General features: G+C 50.1%; 1 protein-coding gene across 1 annotated transcript in view; it reads right to left on the reverse strand.

Moving 5' to 3' along the window:
* IPO4 (importin 4) overlaps positions 1–16,635 on the reverse strand; it is a 3,008,003-nt gene that overhangs the window by 902,658 nt on the left and 2,088,710 nt on the right. The gene's annotated exons all lie outside the window — the stretch shown is intronic.

The raw sequence follows: 16,635 nt of genomic DNA on the forward strand, positions 1-16,635 counted from the left end.
GTAGCGCCTAGGGACAAGGATACTTTCTGTGCGGCGAGGGCTACCTTCACAGGGTCAGCTCCCTTAGCCGTCATTAGAGCAGCTGCAACCAACTCTATTGTCTACAAAGTCTTAGCCTGCGCCGAATGGGCCACCTTGGGCAGTACGGCCGCCTTCTCCTCCGTCCGCAGCCTCTCCGATTTCTCCCGCTATTTAGCCAGGGTATTTTTCCTCTTTGAGGAGGAGCTCGATTGTCGGCTGGCAATGGAAGCGGATGATGATGTTGATTGCGCCCTATCCACCTTGATTGCTTACAGTTTGTAAGTGAGTGAAACTTTTTTTCTTTTACTGAGGATTCCGAGCCTGACGACGGGGAATATTCATGAGCATGTGGATTCATGCCAGACCCAATACTGGAGAATAACAATATATATGACATCTGTTTGAATGTTTTATGCGAGACTCGGCTCATGAGAGTCGATTCCTTAGGGGTTGCAGAGATGTCAGTTTGTGCAAAACATTTGCAGATGCAGTGGTTTCACTCGCTTTATATTAGGCTACTGAGGAGCAACCAGCAAGCAGTTCTTTACTCAGCCATCGCTCTCACCCACACAGAGCTGAAGGAATGCTACCCAGTACAAAGAACCAATCATCTGTGCTCTCTTCAGTGCCTCTATCTGTGCATAGTAAGCTCTTCCCTGGTTGCCGGGAATCACTTAGATTACCCAGTCAATGCTGGAGAGAGAGCAGAGCGCCTCGGCTCTCCCTAAATGTTGGTCCCTTTTAGCCATAGCATCTCCACCTATTTTTACTTTGAATAACTAATTACTTACCTTCTGGTGGACAGGTGTGTTCGTCCAATAGGTTCCTCGTCTATTTAATAAATCCCATTCAATGCAGTTAGCACAGGAATATCTACACAGTCATCAAGCGGTGTAATATGTCTCTACCTCTCCTAAGTGTGTACTCTGAAGAAGCCAATAGAGTCATCACAGATTCCCCAGTGGTGAACTCTTCTCAGGTGGCCAGGGGGCGACAGCCGCTACCTGAGTGTGACTCTGGGAGGAACTATACGAGGGAGGATCACATGGGAGGCGACAACTACTGAGGATAGGTCAATGACTTCCCTGGACGAAATGCGGTATCCCCACTTTCCCATGAGGAAGACCCTATAATGCCCAAAGTCTTAATGGCATATTGCAAGGTGTTCGTTTCCCGTTGGGAGCAGAGTGAAGGAGAACAACAAGTTACTTACCAACTGGTAACGTTCTTTCGATTGGATGTTCCTCCAACGTATTCCTCATCTTAGATGTATTCCATCCAGCTTTGCTGCTCTTCGGAAATTTTTTTGGCAGAGGGCGCCGTGCGTCCATGTCGTCGAGTCTATGGTCCCTCGAAGGCCTCCGTTGAGGGTGACGTCATCGGGTGTATAAGTAGCACGCGCGGCACTCGTTGGCCTCAGTTCTGTTTTTCCCCTCTTTTGTATCTGTGATCTTATGCTGTGTAGATTGTGCCGGCAGACAGGTATCAGCCTTGCGAGATTGGAGATGGCAATAACTGGAAAAAATCTACATAGGGGTAGGTTGGGAGGGCGATGAGGAATACGTTGGAGGAACATCCAATCGAAAGAACGTTACCAGTTGGTAAGTAACTTGTTCTTCGAGTGGATTGTGTCCTCCCATGAATTCCTCATCTTAGATAGACACCCAAAGCAGTATTTTGCATAGTTCCTCTGGAGGAGGGGTCAGATATATTTTTTTTCCTTCCACCAATGCCTTTAGATGGCGGAATAAAGTACTGCTTTTCCAAAAGTCAGCTCCCTAGACTAGGAAGCATCCAGGCTATAGAATGTTGAGAAGGTGTGAAGTGAAGACCAAGTTGCTGCTTTGCAAATGGACCTTATTGGGACACCTCTTTGAAGGGCTGTGGAAGAGGCGATGCCTCTGGTGGAATGAGCCCTTAACCCTTCTGGTGGGTCTTTTTGTGCTAGTCTGTAGCATTCTGAAATGCAAAGCAAGATCCAGTGTGAAATTGTCTGTTTTGTTACTGATTGACCCAGTTCTCTTCCTGTGTAGCCTATAAACAACTGGTTGTCCACTCGAAGCCTAGAAAGTCTAGAGATGTAAAAGCTTAAAGCTCTTTTTGGGTCCAGTCTGTGTAATCTTACTTCCTCCTTAGAAGGATGAGGTGGAGGATAGAATGAGGGTAAAAAAAAATTCTGACAAATGAAAATCAGATATTACCTTCGGTAAAAATGATGGTTTAACCCTCAATACAACTCTGTCCTTATGGAACACAGTATAGGGTGGCCCAGAAGACAGTGCCTGCAATTCGCTCACTCTTCTTTCTGATGTTAGAGCAACTAAAAAGACTGTTTTCCATGTTAATAATCTTAATGGACACGTGTGCATAGGCTCAAAAGGGGAACACATTAAGAATTTTAAGACTAAATTTAGATCCCAAATCGGTACTTGAAATGGGTGAGGAGGAAACACATTAGTGAGACCTTTTAAGAATTGTGTTATCAAAGGAATTTTGAAGTAGGAGCATTCTTCCGATGAGCGCATGAAAATGGAAAGCGCTGCAAGGTAACCTTTTATTGTTCCGATATTCAGACCTCTATGTGCTAGGGTCAGAAGGAAAGAAATTACTTCCGGAATAGAACATAGAAAAGGATCTCCATTCTTTTCCCTGCACCAGTTGCAAAACTTTTTCCAACGGCAACAGTACAGAGACTTTGTTGCTGGCCTTCTTGACGAAAGCAACACCTCCATATCATCATCTGGAAGGTTCCAATCCTGTATCTCAGCCTTTCAGATACCAAGCATGAAGGTTGAGTGTTCTGACCTCTGGGTGGAGAACCTGACCTTCCATTTGAGAGAGAAGGTTCTCTCTCTGAGGAAGACGTACTGGAGGACAGATGGACATATCTAGAAGGTCCATACCACATTCTCCTTGCCCAATCCGGAGCAATTAGGATCATGCGGTTCCCGAAGCGTCTCAGCCTCCTGATGACCTGAGGAATGACGGGAACCGGAGGGAACGCGTACAATAGTGGGAAATTCGAATCCACCACAAATGTGTCCCCCAGGGCTCCTCTCGGGGGAAATTCCCTTGAGCAATACCTTTCGCATTTTCGGTTGGTACTGGTTGCGAATAGGTCTACCTGAGGGGTTCCCCAAAGGGCGAAGATCTCTTGAATTACTTCCTGAGCCAATTCCCATTCGTGGGATACCGTGCTCTGCCTGCTCAGAGCATCTGCCGTCATATTCTCTTCCCCGGCTAGATGAATTGCCGTTAAAGAGATTCCTTCCTGAATCGCCTAATACCAGAACTGCATTGCCTGACCCCACAGCTCCTCTTTTGTTTAGGTAGTGCATGGCCACTGTTTTGTCCGTCATTATCAGGACATTCTTTCCCCTGACAGATGGCAGGAAGGCCTTCAGCGCTAGTCTGATTGCCCTCAGCTCCAAATGGTTGATATGTAGTTTGGACTCCGATGGAGACCAACAACCGTTTATTGTCAAATCGTTGGCATGTGCTCCCCACCCCAGGAGTGAGGCATCTGTCACTACTGTGATCTCCGGCCATGGTTGCCAAAAAGGTTCTCCTTTTAGGATGTTCTCTGCACAGGTCCACCATAGAAGGTCTTGTCTGACCTTGTTCGGAATCTGAAGAAGATCCGTCATTTGACCTGAGAACTGGGACCACTGAGTCTTTAGGGCCCATTGAAGGGATCTCATCCTCAAGCGTGCCTCTGGCACCAGAAAGATGCAGGATGGAATTTGGAAACCATCTGAAGAATGTCTTGAGCCCTCGTCTTGGGAGGCGAGCTCTTTCCCAAGGATGTGTCTAATAGAGCTCCTATGTACTGAAGCTGTTGGGAAGGTGTCGTTTGAGACTTCTTTAAATTGAGGGAGAAACCCAGTTTGTAGAGGAAGTGGCAGGTGACTTTCAGATGATCCAGTGCTTGCTCGGCAGAGCGCGCTCTGATCAACCAATCTTCCAGGTAGGGGTAGACATAAATCCCCCCCTCTCCTGAGGTGTGCTGCCACCACTACGATTAACTTGGTGAAGACCCTCGGGGCGGAGGTCAACCCGGATGGCAGGACACGAAACTGATAGTGTGATTCGCCAACTACGAACCTCAGGTATTTTCTGTGTTTGAGATGAATCGGCACATGAAAATAAGCATCCTGGAGGTTCAATGACACCAACCAGTCCTGGAGCTGAAGGGCCTGAAGGATCTGAGAAAGGGTAACCATCTTGAACTTGTCCTTCCTGAGGAACTTGTTCAAGTTTCTTAAATCCAAGATGGGTCTCAGTCCTCCGTCCTTTTTGGGGATCAAAAAATATGGGGAGTACCACCCCTTGTTCCTCTCCGTTGCAGGTGCTGGTTCTATAGCACCTTTCTCCAGCAGGGTTAGAACTTCCTGCTGTAGGAGCGGGTTTGAAAGTTTCAACGGGTGTCTCCCTGGTGGATTGCTTTGAGGTTGCTTTAGAAAAGGAAGGCAATAGCCTTGGGCTATTATTTCTAGAGCCCAAACATCGGAAGTAATGGCTCGCCATTCTTGCAGATGCTGCGACAGCCTGCCTCCTACAGGTGTTTTGTGGTGAAATTCCTCAAAGTGGTTTTGTGGCGGATGTTGCAGCTGCTGATGGCAAAGAGGCTGCAGCTGGAGCTGGCTTGGCACGTTTTCCTCGTCCACCACGAGTGGCCTTTCTTTGGCCCCTTTGACTGGCCATTCCTCTCGTCTTCCCGTATGAGGTGTAATAACGATAGGATTGTCCCCTCCATGATTGCCCTTGTGCACGAAAAGGCTGAGGTTGCCTAATAGCAGCTCCTAAAGATTTGGCCGCTGCTTTTGAGGTCTGCAACCTCTCAAGGCTCTCGTCAGCCTTGTTGCCAAAAAGGTGAGACCCGTCAAAAGGCATGTTCAGGAGGCGGTTCTGTACGTCCGGTGCAAAACCCGACTTCCGTAACCACGCAAACCTGCGCATGTGCCCATGGACCTGCTTACACTATCCGCAGTGTCCAATCCAGATTGAAGGGATTCCTGCATGGCATCCTTTCCATCTCTAACGATGGCTAGGAAACCTTCCCTTTCTTCCCTTTCTGGTATGTGCTCCGCCACCATTGCGATGCACTCCCACAGAGTGTATGAAAATTTTGCCAAGGCACAGGTGGAGTTGGCAGATTTTAATTCCATGCTCCCGGCTCAAAATACCTTCCGTGTCCAACCATCCACAGGCTTATCGTCCCTTTCTGGAGGGATAGATGGGTACGCAAGTTTGTTGGAAGCGGTGGCTGCCTGTATGACCAAACTCTCGGGAGTTGGATGTTTTGACAGATAGCCGGGTCGCTACTGGCTGGGCGGTATTTTGATGCAAGGGATTTATTTACCGGAGGAATAGAATCCAGAGTTTCCCAATTCTTGGCCACCCTGTTTTGTAAGGCTGCATGAAAAGGTAGTACTGGGTCTTCAGTGGGACCATGGTCCAATATGTCTGTTAAATCGTCCTGGACGAATTGGGCTGGTGGTCTAGCCCATCCCAAGTAATCTACCACCTTGGTCATTAACTGACGGTAAGATGGACTGGCATGCTCTCCTGGATCTGGTCTACCAAAGTAATTCTCAGGAGAGGTGTCAATGCCACTTGCATTATGTAATGACTCCACCAAATCCCTCATTCTGCTTTCCTCTGATATAAAGCATTCTGGGACATTTTGGGTGCCATATTCCAGTCCAAAAGGTACATCTTCCTCCTCGGATCTCTCCTGTTCCTCAAAAATTGAGGTCAAGGATTTGAAAAACTCCTTCCTAGGGAGAGGCTTGAAAACCTTCTCTGGGAGAGGAGGAGGAAGAGGTGTAGTACCAGGTTTTGAAGAAGATACATGTTTTGTAGTTTTCTCCTTCTCTTTTTCTGGCTGCCCTGGCTTGGTTGGAGCCTTTGGCAGCAAAGGTTTCGATGTCGATAAAGGCGTCGACGGCATCGATGACATAGTGGTGGTCGACATGGTCTGCTTCGAGGGCGTTGTGGCGGCCTTCGAGGTGTGATAGGTCTCGGACGGCGTCGGTGACCTCGAGCGGTCGACTCGAGCGTTTATCGCTCGGCGTCCTGGAAGGTTCCCTATCCTTCCTTTTACGATCGCCCGGGCTTGAGGGCACGCGAGTGTCGGAGCGATGACCCTCCCGGCCGGGCTCCGAAGAAGGCGCGGACCGAGGCTTCGCCTTCTCAAACACCTCCATCATTTTGACCCTGAATGCTTCCCACTCTTCGGTAGACTAATGTTTTATGGGGCATTTCATATTCGGAGACTCGTCTGACGACGAGGTGGAGGGAGACCTATGGCGTCGTTTCTTCAACGAAGACGACGAGCGATGAGAATCGCTTCGGGATCTAGATCGATGCCTTTCGCGTCGAGGAGATTTTTCCCCATGGGGTCTCGACTCGACGCTAGAGGCTTTTTGATCCTTCCGACCTACCTGTAGCTTTCCTCTCCTTTCTCGCAAGGCCTTCCCCGTCATCGCCTGACACTTCCAACAGGCCTCCATGTCGTGGCCTTCCCCGAGACACCACAAACACTCGTGGTGCGGGTCTGTGATTGACATTTTTGAGCCGCACGACTTGCATTTCTTAAAACCCGATCTCGGGGTCGTGGTCGGCGTTGATGAAGAGGACATAATTACTTCTCGTTATATTATATTTCTTGACAGAACTCGAGGCGCGCCGAATGTCCGAATCAACGTAACTGCGGAAAAACGGAACTGAGGCCAGCGGGCGCCGCGTGTGCTACTTATACACCCGATGACGTCACCCTCGACGGAGGCCTTCGAGGGACCATCGACTCGACATCGACGCACGGCGCCCTCTGCCGAAAAAATTTCCGAAGAGCAGCAAAGCTGGATGGAATACATCTAAGATGAGGAATACGTTGGAGGACAATATCCACTCGAAATTACCTTATCGTAATTTTCTATGGATTCTTATCCAACAGATTCCTCATCTGATAGATAGTCCCCCCAGCTTCGTTGCTTCGGATTATTTTTTCGATAGGGGGCGTAGTGGACCTTGACCTGGCCGTCGACCATCAATCTGTCCGAGTCCGCGCCTGGTCGTCGCTTCCGGACGTGACGTCAGGCGTTGTATAAGTAGTGCGTTATTAAGCCTGGCCCTCCGTTCCCCCTTTATTCCAAGGCACCACACACTAAAAACAGAGAGAACAAACTGGCTAATGAGCCCCTCAAAAAAGAAATATAGACCTCCGAAGTAGGAACAATTGAAAAAGAACACTGGGAGTATTGTCAGAAAAATGTTTGTTTTAAGACTGTGGCAGGAAGACATAAAACGGACACAGAGGACCATCACCAAGTCAACATCTTTTTTGAACTAGAAAGACGCGCACCAACCATAGACTTTATGAGCGGGGTCGGATGGGAGGGGAGAAGAGTAATCTGCGGGAGAAGAATCCATATAAAGAACACTATGGTAAGGTAATTTCACCTTCAATGGATTGCTTTTCTCCCGCAGATTCCTCATCTGATAGACTCCCAAAACATTAATGAAGGAGGCGGGCAGAAAGTCATACTAACAAGTTTTGCAGCATTGCTCTGCCAAAACGCGCATTAGAAGTGCAAGCCACATCCAGGCTATAGTGCTTTGCAAAGGGATGCAAAGATGACCATGTCGCAGCGCGACAAATGTCCCGGGACAGGGACCCCCCCCCTCTGCAATGCGGTGGATGTGGAGTCTGCGCCTTGTAGAATGGGCCCTGATGCCTGCTGGTAATTCCTTCCCAGCGGCCTGGTAACATTCATCTATGCAGAGAATTATCCAACGGGATAAAGTCTGCTTCGTTATGGGCAGGCCCTTACGGGCTAAAGAAAAGGCCACTAAGAGCTGGTTAGCTCTCCTGGCAATATAGAAACTCAACGCCCTCTTAGGGTCTAGACGATGTACAAGTTCCTCCTGTTAGAAGGGTGAGGAGGAGGATAGACCGGAAGGCCGATGGACTGGGACAAGTGAAATTCTGATACGACCTTGGGGAGGAAGCCAGGCCTTACCCCGAGTGAAACTTTCTCCTGGAAAAAGCACAGGAAAGATGGCTTACAGCACGAGGCTGTCGTTCACTCACCAGCCTAGCGGATGTAATAGCCACCAAGAGGGCTGTTTTCAATGAGAGAAGCTGCAAAGGACAAGAGGGCATAGGCTCAAAGGGAGCCGCCATTAGAAATATAAGGACCAATTGCGAACAGATCCACTGTTGGGGTACCCCAGAGAGTGAAGACCTCCTCTAGGACTTCCTGGCATACTTCCCACTCGTGTGAGACCGTGCTCTGCCTGCTCAGAGCATTCCGCCAAGTTGTTCTCTGTGCTGGCCAGATGAACTGCTGAGACCCAGATCCTGTTCTCGAGCAACCAGAACCAAAGCATCATCGCATCCGTGCAGAGGGTGCGAGAGCGCACACTACCTTGCTTGTTGAGATAGTGCATCGCCACTGTGTTGTCTGTCAGAACAAGGACATGGTTTTCCTGCAGAGACGGGGAGAATGCTTCAGGGCTATCCTGAAAGCAACTAACTCCAGCCTGTTGATGTGCCACCTGGCTTCTGTCATTGACCAGAGGCTGCTCACCGCAAATCCTCACAGTGAGCACCCCCAACCTTTCAAGGATGGATCTGTGACCACTCAGGTCTGAGACCAAGGAGGCCAGAAGGGTTTCCCTGCCATAAGACTGTTGCGGTCCACCCACCAGGACAGGTCGTTGACCGCTGACGCAGACACTCTGAAGAGATCTGAGAGAATGCCGAGGTACTGAGACCACTGATTCCCCAGTAACCATTGCAGACATCTCTTGCGCAACCTGGCCTAGTGCACTAGAATCATGCCGGAAGCCATGAGGCATAGAAGCCCGAGGAAGAAGGAAGCTGCTGGTAGAGTGGCATTGTTCCGGAATAAATCCACAATCTTGGTCAAGCAGACTACTCTCTCCTTGGAGGGGTGGGGGGGGGGGGATTGGGAGTTGGGTCACGGCCTTACCCCGGTATCTAGGTCTGTTCCTATGCACTGGAGCTGTTGGATTGGTGTCATGTAGGGAGAAGCCCAGCTTATGCAGAAGCAACCAGGTGTCCTACAGATGGGACAAGACGTGCACTACAGACTTCCCTCCTCTCGGATCAGCCAGTCGTCCAGATATGGAAAAACGTGGACTCGGGATCACCTGAGGTGAGCCGCAACTAGCGCCATGAGCTTGGTGAAGACCCTTGGGGCTGAGGCAAGACCAAATGGAAGCACCTTGAACAGATAGTGCCTATCTCTAATGGTGAACCTTAGGAACTTTCTGTGCTTTTGATGGATTGGCACATGGAAATAGGCGTCCTTTAGGTCTATGGACACCAGCCAGTACTGAATTCCAGAGCGCAGAGAATCTCTCGCAACGTCACCATCCTGAATTTGTCTTTCCTCAAGAACTTGTTCAAGGCCCCCGAGGTCCAGAATGGGACAGAGACCTCCTCCTTTCTTGGGCACCAGGAAATACTGTGAATAATAACTCTATCCTCTCTGCTCAGGAGGTACCTCTTCCACAGCACCATTCAGGAACAGGGCTCTCAGTTCTTCCTGGAGCTCCCGTCCCAGTTGGATTGGAGGCAGAGGTGGTCTGTCTGGTGGTTTTCTTAGAAATGGCAGACAATAACCCCATTGAATGAGCTGTAAAGCCCAGGCATCGGATGATATTCCCTGCCACTGGAGCAAGTGTTCCGTCAGCTGTCCTCCAACTGGTGCTCTGTGAGAGGGGAAATCAAAGTGAGTTTCGGAAGCTGGGTCGCCACCGCCTGTTGGCCTCTAGAAATCCCTGTGCCCCTTCCGGCACCTGAGAAATGCTTCAGCCCTTGCCTGGCCGGTGGGAGCGGCACTCTTCGGCCATAAGGAGCTTATCTCCTTAGGCCTGTGCCCTAGAGGAAAATTTAAAAGCAGGTTTGGCCAGCTGTGCGGCTAGGCCTAAGGATTTGTCAGCGAGTTTTGTTTCCTTTCTAGGTCAGGCGAAGTGTCCAGACCACTGGTGTCTTGGAGGCCTTGAGCTAGTTGTAGGAGCTTACCCTGGTCCTCGAAATAGTCGACCCCACCTGAACCCAAGAACATTGGGGCGAAATCTTGGTCCTCAGCCTCGTGATCGCCGAAGATACCAGTCATGGACTCGAAAAATTCAGAACGCGGTTGTGGTGTGAAGACTTGGTTGACAACCGTCGACGGTTTGTCTTTCGGTGCTGTGATGGTGGATGTTGGTGTCGATCAAGGCGCAGTAGCATCAACATCCTTGAACGCACTGGGGTAATCTCCTTCCATAGTATTTCTTTCAACGTCGAAAGATCAATCGGCTCCGACATAGTCGATACCGGGGCACTAGAGGGGTCAGGTGCACTGAGCGCCGGTCTAGGCTCTGAGGCATGCTGCGTAGGGATGGGAGCCAAGCCGACAACAGCATGCTGCTTGAACATTTCAAGCATTGAGGACTTGAAATCCTCCCACTCCTGGCGTGTGGTAAGCCCAGCCGACGGCTTACCTTTTTCGGTCGACGACTCGGAATCCCGACAATGGCGGTGATGCCTTTTCTTTTTTCGGGACGAGGAACAGTGGCTCCTCGAGTGAGACCTTTTCTTCTTCCACCAGTGTTTTTCAGGGGCATGCCCCTCGGTTTCGGTCACTGAAGACCGAACCGTCAACCGTGCGGGAGATATTGGTGCCACAATCGGACCACTGCTTGAAACCGGACACTAGTGCGACCGATACCTTGCTTCGAGGATTGACGAAAATGACAAAGAGTCGAAGGTCTGTGTTCGTAAAGCAGCGTGTTGGCAGGCGGGAAAAAAAGGAACCGAGGTTGGGCGTAGTGACACGCTACTTATACGATGCCTGACATCACGTCTGGAGCCGACGACCAGACGCCAAGCAAAACGGATTGATGGTCGACAGCTAGGTTGAGGTCCACTACGCCCCTATTGAAACAATGTCTGAAGCAGCGAAGGTGGAGTGAATATCTATCAGATGAGGAACCTGCTTTAGTAAAGCAATCCATTGAAAAACACGTTTTGCTTCTAATACACGTTTTTGTGAAGATATCATCTCATGTAAAACAACTGAGGGAAACTACCTAAACGCAATATGTCCAAAGATCTATATGGACTCCAACACTCAGAACAGCCCAAGTACTGAGACACGAAGGAGGAAGCAGTTTTTACAAGGTATCAAGAGCTCCAAGTACAACATCCAGTGTAGTTGATTTTACCTGTGCACGGGACATTTAAAAATGGCAATCGCGCTACTGTGTGTGGCAGTGCAGGAGAATACGTTGGCTCCAATGAGAAGCTTTGAGTGCGGGAGACGCATCGGTGTGGCGGAGCACAGGCCTCCGTACAAACAGAAAGAAAAACGCAGTGCAGGCAGGATGTGCTGTGGAGACGCTGCAAGAGTTCCTGGGTGCTGGGCAGCTCGAAGAAGCACGGTTCTCCAGACCAGTACCTGAAGATAAGCAGGCATGTGACAGGGGAGTCGCAAGGGAAACCGGAAAGACCTCTGCAGCATCCAGAATGGGAAACGAGTGGCAGAGACACACCGCAGAAGAGCGAGCAGGACCGGAGACGCTGAAGAGAAATGGTGAGTCGACAAGGCAAGCGGAAACCCCAGGGCACTGCAGCTACCGCTGCAATAAAAATGTGTGAATTTTTAAAGTACTGATACAGAAAGTACCAAAAGTTTGTTTGAATGCAGAAATGGCAAAGAACAGATTCAAAGTCCAATAAGAACATTGTTTGAATGCAGACAAGTCAAGGTTCTGAGTGAAGGCCCAATGAGATACAAATGAACGAGATGCAAGTGTGGGGCAAAGTTTGACCAATATTACTGTAGACAGTTATACCAAGCACTCTCCGGTATATGCAAGTCTGGTAATACACAGGAACTGTGAAACGTATAAGCCCTTGCAGGGAAGTGCACCAGGCAGTGAAATCACAAGAGAAGTCGTGGCATGGGAGTATACCAGGCAAATTGCAAAGCTACCAGAAATAATAAAGTAAGACTGTTACAGGAGAAACTTGCGTTAAATAAAGATTCACAGAACTTGAGGCCTTAACAGGAACCTTGTGAATCAGGGAGAGACACAAAAGAGCTGTTAGTAAAAGAGACAATTGCCAAACTACTTAGAATCCAGCTAGGTGAACGGACAATGAAAACCCATTCTGTAACACCCAAAACCAGAGCTGCATTTCCTCCCTGCACAGAGGGGCTTAGGGGGTGTGCCCCCACACCTTCTCTCTCGATGTAGTGCATGGCCACTGTGTTGTCAATGATAAGGACGGTCTTCCAATGTAACACAGGCAAAAAAGCCAACAGATAAGGTTCAACAGCCTTCAGCTGCAACATATTTATGTGCAATTTAGTCTCTTTCAGGGGCCACACTCCACTTCCTATAAGCTGGTTCAGGTGTGTGTACCCATCCCTTTAGGGAGGCACTGTAACCACGGTAGCCTCCGGCCACCGCTGCCAAAAGGGTTCTCCTGTCATCAAGTTCTCCAACAGTCCCAGCACAGGAGCTCCAGTGCAACCCTGCTCAGGAACTAAAGCAGGTCAGTCATGCTGCATGAGAACCGTGACCAAAGTCTGAGGGTCCACTGAAGTGACCTCATCCTCAGTGGGGTACCCGACACCAGAAAAATGCAGGATCCCATGGCTTTCAGCAACCTTAAGAAGTACAGGGCAGGCAGTGTGTGCGGGTTCTGAAATTTGACAAGACCATCTGCTGGATGTGCAGAGCTCAGATCTCATGTTAGGGGGTGAGGGTCCTTTCCTCAGGAGGAATCCAGGACCACTCCTATTAACTGGAATGCTTTCAAGGGTGTCACTTGGCAAATCTTGAAGTTGAGGGAGAAGCACAGTTTGCGTCAGTTGAAAGGTGCAGCTGAGGTGATCCCGAGTCTGCGCCAGGGAGCAGGCGCTTATCAGCCAATCGTCCAGGTAAGGGAAGACGTGAATCCTACTTTGCTTTAGACAGTCTACACTACTGAAAACAATTTGGTGAAAACCATCGGGCAAGAGGTAAGTAAGAAAGGCAGAACACAAAACTGATAGCAAGCCCTGCCTATTACGACCCTCAGGTACTTCCTTTCGTTCGAAGGATGGGCATATGAAAGAGTCCCGGGGGTCAAGTGACACCAACCAAAACTGGAGTGCTAGGGATTGGAGGATCTGCAAGTGTCTCAGGTACAAGACGGCTGCAGTCTCCCACCCTCCTTCATAATATGAAGTAAAGGGAATACCATCCCTGGTTTCTTTCCGCCTGAGACCACATATCTATGGTACTTTTCTACAGCAGGGAAGCAATCTTCTGGTGGAGTAACGGATCTGGAACACAATTGGTATGCATGGGTGGGGTGATTAGGATGGTGTTGGAGCAAAGTGAGAAAGTACCGTGGGTTACAAACTGTGTTAACCAGGCGCCTAAAGTAATGCCACCATTCTCTGGAATTCTGCTGTGAGAGGAGCCTTTGATCATGGATCTGTAGGTTCACTGGACCCTGCACCGCCAGCCAAATGAAATCAGAGAACTAGGGCTGCGCCGGCCACCTCACCTCGGAGCAATTAGAATCAGGTTCATGTTGGCTGACTGACTTTGCTGAGAACTTTGTGCATGAAATGCCATTGGGGGAAATGCATAAGCCCTCATCCCGCTCCGAGGGAGGTATAGGGTGTCCCAAAGGGAGCCTTCTCCCCGACTGCTGACATCTCCGGTTCTGCTCTGTGCCAAACAGGTCTATGTGGGGCCGGCCCCATCCCCTGAAGATGTACGCTAGGACTTGTTGCTCTAGCTGCTACTCGTAGTTGTCCACCAAGAGTCTGCTCAGCCTGTCCGCCTCCAGGTTGGACTCCCCAGCAGATGAATCGCTGACAGCCATATGTGGTGTGCGGTGGCCCACTCCCATATCTCTATGGTGATCCAGCACAGGGGGATTAAGGGGGGGTGGACGATCTGGTTCACCCCTGCTTGTTGATGTAAAACATATACGTGGAGCTGTCTGTTTGTAGACAGACTGCCTGACCGATTATTGAAGGCAGGAAAGCCCAGAGGGCCAGCGGATGGCCTTCAGTTCTAGTAAATTGATGGGATTTTTCTGTGCCTCCCTCATCTATGTCCCATGCATACTGTGCGCATGTAGGGTGGCTTCCCATTTCTTCATAGAGGAACTCTAAGTGATAGTAGACTCCGGAGGTGGTTACCTGAAAGATCTTCCTCACCAACACCCTCTCAGGTTGGTATCCTGTCTCCACCATAACAGGTCTGGTATGAGGTCCGCCGTGTTGGAGACTGCTGCATCCGGGGAGCCTGTCATTTGGTTCCATGATGCCATGAGGTGTAGCAGTGCTCGCCTCAACCTGAGCCTGGTGTAAGGAATCGCCAGGATACATGATGCCAAAATCCCCAGCAAATGTTGGTACCACCAGGCCAACTTATTCGATCTGCTGAGGAAGCGGCCTGCAGCCGCTTTGATTGCTGCTACCTTCTCGTCTTTGGGAAAAAACCTCAGATGTTTGGTATCCCACATCAGCACAAGGAAGACCAAGGTTTCTGTGGGCTGCAGTTGAGATTTCTTGTGGTTGATGGAAAACTGTATATTGTGTAGGGTCTCCATAAGCCTGTAGGCCGAGTGGCGAACATCCTCGGGTGATTCCACCCTGACGAACCAGTCGGTGAGATATGGATATCGATGGTGGCCTTCCGATTTGAGCAAAGCCGCAATTGCATTTATCAACCCTGTTAACATCCGTGGGGCTGAGTTTAGCCCGAACGGCAGCACCTTGTACTGAAAATGTAGTCCCATCAACTTGTACTGAAAATGTAGTCCCATCACTCTGAACTGCAGGAATGAGAGGTGGGGCTGCCTGGTAGGGATGTGTAAGTATGCATCCTTCAGGTCTAGGGAGCACATTCAGTCTCCCCCACACAGAAACTCTGCTATCAGTGCTGGAGTAACCATCTTGAAATGTTTGAGGGGGAGGGATTGGTTCAGGAAGAACAGATCCAAAACCACTCAAAGGCCAGCCTGGTTCTTTTTCTGTACCACGAAAATCTGCAAGTAGTACCCAGAGACTTGTTGAGAGGGAGGAACTTCCTCCACCGCTGCACTTTGGACCAGTGAACGGATCTCCGCGAGGAGTGTTGCTGTTCTTATTTGGGTGAGGGGGAGGGGATGAAGGAGGTTCAGTAGGGACCGGGAGATGAAACCCATGCAAAACCGAACAAAGAATACAGGGATCCGAAAAGAGTCCACCAGGACTGAGTGAGGAGACCAAGCCTGCCCCCAACTGGACAACTGTGCACTTTGATGGGGCCGTCATTTCTTGTTTGGGCCTGGGGCTTGGGAGGGGGACTGAAAGAAGCCCTTGTGTGAAGTGCACTGATGTTTGCTCTTGTGATGGCTGGGGGGCAGGTCTGGCTGCCTTGCCTTCCGATCCTGGAAGCCGCCCCTGAACCTGCCAAAGGTCCTTCCCCGGTCAGGCTTGGTTTGGCTCTGTCTGAATGCCCTGGCCGCCGGCTTTGCCAGAATGGCCAGTGATTTTGCCATTTGGGAACTATTTCTTTTTTGTCTAGTTCCTAGTCTGTGGACGAGTGGAAGAGATCTCCCCCCTCAAGCTGCAGGTCCAGGATACGGTCTTGTAAATCCGTGTTGAACCTTGTGACTCTCAGCCATGACATTGCTCTGCCAGCCGTGTCGATATATCCTACAGCAGATTCCAGAATACCTTGTGCAACTATTTTGGCTTTTGCCAGCCCTGCCTTGAATGAGGTCTGTATGTGCACACAGATGTCTGGCAGGTAATCCAAGATCTCCCTCATAGCATCTGGTTTGTGGCAGCTAACATGCCGTCTACATTCGCCTATCGAAGGTGGTGAGCAGCATTTGAAAAATCGGTTTCCCCTATGCTTCTAGCACCCTTTTCCTCCTTGCCAAACAAGGCTGAGGTCGATGTGGAGGACTTGGGCATTGCATACATGGACACCGCTGCTATTACTGAAGAACATGGCTGCGGATGCCCCAACAGGAGCAGGGAATCCCCCTCCGCCTGTCTGTATTTTGCCTCCAGTCTCTTGTTGGTGGGTTGTGTTGAGTGAGGCTTTGTGCAAATCTGTTTTGCTAAGGTTTCCACATCATTTCAAAATAGTATGCCTGACCTGCAGTGCAGGCCGATTTTACCGTGAGGGCTTCTGCTAATACCTACCCCCCCCCCAGGCTGTTACTTTAGGGGCGGTGGAATGCCTAGATACTCTGCCAGTCCTGCAGCCTATCATGGAAGGCCAAGGCCGAAGACGAGTTGTCAAGGTCCTCCTCCTCAGTGTCCATCTGGTCGGGAGCGCCAGAGGATAGGAGTGGTGTTGGGGGGGGGGGGGAGGGCGGGGAGGTGGCTTCCGGTGTAGCCGGCAGCATCACCATGCTAGGCTGCGCAGGCACTTGCAACGGTGCAGTAGGAGATTCCACCGCACCGGTAGGGGTGGCTTGCTGCCACTGCACTTGGACCTGAGGAGGCAGGCACTGGAGCCGGTGGAATCATGTATTTTATGAAGGCGCTGAGAATGGTACCCATCTTTGGGGATCTCATAAGGCTG

This window comes from Ambystoma mexicanum, chromosome 13, assembly GCF_040938575.1.
Source record: "Ambystoma mexicanum isolate Mex_15411 chromosome 13, UKY_AmexF1_1, whole genome shotgun sequence".
NCBI classification, from domain to species: Eukaryota; Metazoa; Chordata; class Amphibia; order Caudata; family Ambystomatidae; genus Ambystoma; species Ambystoma mexicanum.